The sequence below is a fragment of the Paramormyrops kingsleyae genome, chromosome 12 (genome assembly GCF_048594095.1).
Source record: "Paramormyrops kingsleyae isolate MSU_618 chromosome 12, PKINGS_0.4, whole genome shotgun sequence".
NCBI lineage: Eukaryota > Metazoa > Chordata > Actinopteri > Osteoglossiformes > Mormyridae > Paramormyrops > Paramormyrops kingsleyae.
The window spans coordinates 15,160,330-15,165,447 of record NC_132808.1 but is presented as its reverse complement, the minus strand read 5'-3'; the positions used below and the strand labels follow the sequence as shown (position 1 = coordinate 15,165,447).

The 5,118-nt window shown below is 38.9% G+C and overlaps 2 non-coding genes across 2 annotated transcripts; both read right to left on the bottom strand.

The window, feature by feature from the left end:
- Positions 1-1,341: 1,341 nt before the first annotated feature.
- Positions 1,342-1,423, bottom strand: trnas-aga (transfer RNA serine (anticodon AGA)). The gene has a single exon. It is a non-coding gene; the product is annotated as a tRNA-Ser (tRNA).
- Positions 1,424-5,010: 3,587 nt separating this feature from the next.
- Positions 5,011-5,092, bottom strand: trnas-aga (transfer RNA serine (anticodon AGA)). Its single transcript has one exon. It is a non-coding gene; the product is annotated as a tRNA-Ser (tRNA).
- Between the last annotated feature and the right edge of the window lie 26 nt (positions 5,093-5,118).

Sequence of the window (5,118 nt, the reverse complement as noted above, 5' to 3'; positions counted from 1 at the left end):
TTTTGTTGTCATTTTAGAATAATACATTTTTAAAAGAAAACAAATAATATACATTTCCCTGTTTTTAAGCACTTTTCCTTGTGATGGTAAAGGATTACAAATTAATCAGTAAAACAGCACACATTGTTTTTGAACAAATCTAAAAAAAAAAAAAAAAAAAGGACAAATATATCTCGGTGACTGAACAGATTCGTTGAGTTCGTTCACTAGTTAACTGTATTCCGCGTGCCGAAACTAGTTAACCACTCATTTACACTATAGGCATCACATAGCACGTATCACAATGAACTCGTTTTGTAGATAAGGAGGTGGTGAGACAACAGGGGCGTTGCACGATACATAAATTCTGTGTCAAATGCCCCTGTAAAAGTGGTCTAGCGACGCCCATGGGTGCCAAAATATCGAAATGGAGGTTATGTTTGTTTACATTCCGGGTTAGGGTGTAAACTAGTGGCGTTAAATCGTCACACAATCACACTAAATCTGACGCAGATTATCATTATAATTTTCCAATAATTCACGGGAAGAGTTGCAGGAAGCCTATTCTAGTTAACATGTGGTGATTTCATTTTTATTAAATGCAGAAAATCACAAGTAATTGTACAATTTGGAATAAAAAATTAAGTTAAAGAGGCGGAGATGGGAGTCAAGTAGCACCGCCCCTTCAAAATAGGATTGGCCCCTATGTGTCCCCCATTCTCATTGGCTCTGACAGATGTTAATCAATACACGAGTGAATTTTAGTATGGTATTTGCCAGAAGTGTGTCCTCCTATCATTTTCGTTTGTTCTGTTGGCTATTCAGTTACTGTTATTCCGTTAACAGCGAGCGGGTGGGTTTGCAGAGAAAATCTCCTGCAAGTGCTACCTACCAAACTCATCGAGATGTATCGCTTGTTAGTTCTATATTTTATAACGTTGTCTTTCATATGAAAAATCGTTCCCTGAATCGTAAGATTTCCTGTGGTTTTCCACAGATAATTACGTCACAATAATCTTTTCCTTGTTTTGTTGATGTACATTTCCTAAAGTAGTAAAAAAAAAAACTAAAACTTGAAGTGAGGTATGAGCAATGATGCTGTGTCATTTGTGGGGAAAGAAATTTTAAAAGATCGTACGTCATGCTCATTAGATTAAAAGGAGTTCCTTTTGGCCGACACAGAAAGTGCAGAAAAACATTTCTCCGAACTAAACATGATAAATCAATTCGTGAGCTGGGGCATGTACTACGAAGCGGGGTTACTGGCTTATCGGGGTAACTTTTTAAGGTAGTCTGGGCAAAATGTAAGTGAACAAATATGAAGTCCATTTACCATTGGTAAGTAGCTGCTAAAACCAAGGACGTAGTCGGCAGGATTCGAACCTGCGCGGGGAGACCCCAATGGATTTCTAGTCCATCGCCTTAACCACTCGGCCACGACTACCCACACTCTGTGTTACATCTGAAAAAAATCTTAGATATTCTTGCAATGTTCTTAGGAATTGTTAGGAAGTTGTTAGGAAATGTTAGGAAAGCCGATTGCTAGAAGGTACGGCCACGACTACCCACACTTAATATTGGGTCTGAAAAAAGTCTTAGATATTCATGAAAGAATATACAAAAGCATGTTAAATTGGTTAGAGAAAAGTTAGCAATGTTCATTTTCTCAAGTATTTTATGAATGTTGCCTAGATGGGTCAAAAGTCAGTGTGAGGCCCAAATAGATCGAATGTTTAAACACATATAGAGTAGGTATTGTTGAACTACATACTCGAAAGAATAATCATTTTCTGTGCTAAGACTACCTTCAGGTCTATGGAGAACAAGGATAGTAATTTGCAGTGTTTGTGGGGAAGGCAGTAGATGTTCAATAGATGCTCTTGGCAGTAGAAGCACTAAAGTGGAATCCAGGGACTAGTGTTTGTTGGGCATAGATGACTGGGTTAACAAGCTACATTGCAGGATATTGTAGTGGTAACACAGAATATTTATTGTAAGTGAGTATAGGGTTTATCCTTAAATACTTCTACGGCAACATATCCTAGATCTTAATCCTTCTCCATGGTAGGTCAGAGAGCTGACTGGTTTGCGCAGCCTTGAGTGGGGTGCCTGCCAGGCAGTGGAGCCTTGTATCCAGTCCTGTTCCTGTCCCCAGTCCAGTCACGTGACAATAATCCAATCATATCACATTGATTGTTGATCGGTTCCTTTAACCCATCGTCTTTTTCCACTGATTGACTCTTTTGTCCCCTCTGGTCGCAGTGTTAGGATGTGAATTAGGACCTCTTTAGGAAATGTTAGGAATTGTTACAATCTAGTTTGGAATTCTTGCAATGTTGTTAGGAATTGTTAGGAAGTTGTTAGGAATTGTTAGGAAATTGTTATGAAATGGTTAGGAAATGTTAGGAATGCCGATTGCTAGAAGGTACAGCCACAACTACCTACAAACAGACTCTGCTTTTAGTGATGATGATGGATAGAGCTAAACATTCAAAAGTGTAATTACATTTGACTGGAGTCGATGCTGACAATGCTCGTCGCCACTAGTGCCATAAATTCTTTGCATGTAAGGGCAGAAAACTAAGCAATCTCTTGAAACATCTCACAAAAGTCCATCACATGCATGGGCGTAATTTCCAGGGGAGTTAGGGGGGATGTTTGCATGTCTCCTTGGTCACATGCATATGGAGAAATAGACAGTTTTCAACTGCCTAGTTCATAGTTCATCTGGCAATTTCAATAACAAAGTAAATAAAAAATATTCTAAGGTTCATAAATGCATAAACCAGCTTGTACATACCGCTTTTACTCTTACTAGTCTCTTAATTTCGCAGTCAGAGACGAGAAGGCGCGTTACTGTGCTTGTCACGTGACAATAATCCCAATCGTAAAACATTGATTGCTGATTGGTTCTTCTAACCCATCGTCTGTTTCAACTGATTGGCTCTTTTGCCCCCTCCGGTCGCAGTGTTCGGATTAGAGTTAATACCTCGTTAGGAAATGTTAGGAATTGTTACGATCTAGTTAGGAATTCTTGCAGTGTTGTTAGGAATTGTTAGGAATCGTTAGGATATTGTTAGGAATCGTTAGGATATTGTTAGGAATCGTTAGGATATTGTTAGGAAATGTTAAGCAGGCCGATCGCTAGAAGGTATGAATGCTAGCAGCCTGGAGTCCACACACGGAGTTGCCTAAATTATACCACTATGGATTAATGATTAAAAGTTACCATTAGCCAACTGATCGTTATGAGTGTGTTCATAAATTCAATCTGAAATGCCCAGAGCATCATCTGTCATTCAGAAATTCACTGTTTCAGATCTGGGATTTAGTGATTTGGACAAACTCAGATGACCACACAGTAAAATTACTGTCAAAGAAAAACTCCTACATTTAGTTTTTTTCACTTTAAAGTGAACATTATTTTATTACATGTGTTTTACATTTCCATCATCAAAATATGTGAATTGTTCGAAATATCACAGCTTCTTTTGCTGTAAAAATTTATTTTGCATTTCAATAATCACATAATAATCTTTAATAGTGACTTGTTCAAAACAATGTTTTTGCAGCTTGTCACTCAAAAATGTTATTTTATATACAATGGAATAAAATAAAGCAATGTTAATTGTGCTTACTTTAAATGTTCATGTTAGATAAATGTACCATTAAATTACAAGATCGATAAGCAGTATCAGTAGGAGCAGTAGTACCATTAAAATCTTAATGATGCCTATCCCTAATTGTGTCTAGTAATTATTAATTATCCTGCATGTCCTAAACAAGACACTTGGACAGTATGGGACCAACGACCAAAATGTTTCAACCATTTGCATTGTCATCGATCCCAAGAACGTTGACTCTACAAGGGGAAATCAAGTGACTTTCAGAACTGACTGTCTGACTGTAGAAAACACTTAGTTATACCTCCAGTCACAATTCTGCCAAGCTTCTGAAGTTTGCGGACGACACCACCCTCATTGAACTCATTTTTGGTGGGGATGAATCCTTCTACAGGAGGGGAATTCATCATCTAGTGACCTGGTGCAGCCAGAACAATCTGGAGCTCAACACTCAGTGGAGATGATAGTGGACAGGTGTAGCACAGCTCCCTTTCCCCCAATCACTTTGCATGTCTCCCGGTCAATACTGTTCTTATGCTCCCTGGGCATCATCAGTTCCCAGGACCTCAAGTGAGAGCTGAACATCAACTCCCTCATCAAAAAAGCCCAACAGCGGATGCACTTCCTACAGTATGGCAGCTAAAGAAGATCAACCTGCTACTTCCACACAGCCATCATGGAGTTTATCCTCGCCTGCTCCATTACTGTCTGGTATGCTGCTGACAAGGGCAGACTGCATCACATCATCCACATTGCAGAGAAGGTGATTGGCTGCAATCTGCCATCCCTCCAGTAACTGCACATCTCCAGGACCCTGATATGGGCAGGAAAGATTGTATCTGATACCTTCCACCCTGGACATGGACTGTTCAAAACTCTACCCTCCAGCAAGACTGAGGTCTATCAAGACCAGAACCGCACTCCACGAAAACAAAACAAAAACCACTTCTTCCCTTTAGCAGTTGAACTCATTAACAAACCCCCTGAACCCAGCTGACATCGTCCCTGCCTCTCCCCCTCCCCAGCTGACTCTGAACACACTTAAATGCATTTTTGCGCATCTGTTTCATATGTTCATATTTTTGCACATCACATATGTTGTTTCAGTACTCATGTCTTTTCCTACCTTTTTAATATTGTTATAATTATTGATAGAATATTATATAGCTTTTGTACTGTTTTGTGAACCCATTTGTTTCTTATTACTTATTGCTTCATTGTTCATTGTATTTATTTGGCAATAAACAAAATTCTGTTTCATGCTAATACTAAGCACTTTTTGAGAATGAATGTATTCGTGGTCATGATGACTAGCTAAATATGCCGTTTAAATGGTTTTGTAAATACTCGAAGCAACATCATTTATTTGTATAAATTTTCAATATACTAAAAAAATAGAAATAAATTTCGTAGTCGGCAGGATTCGAACCTGCGCGGGGAGACCCCAATGGATTTCTAGTCCATCGCCTTAACCGCTCGGCCACGACTACAGTGACGCAAAGTCATGAAAGATTTC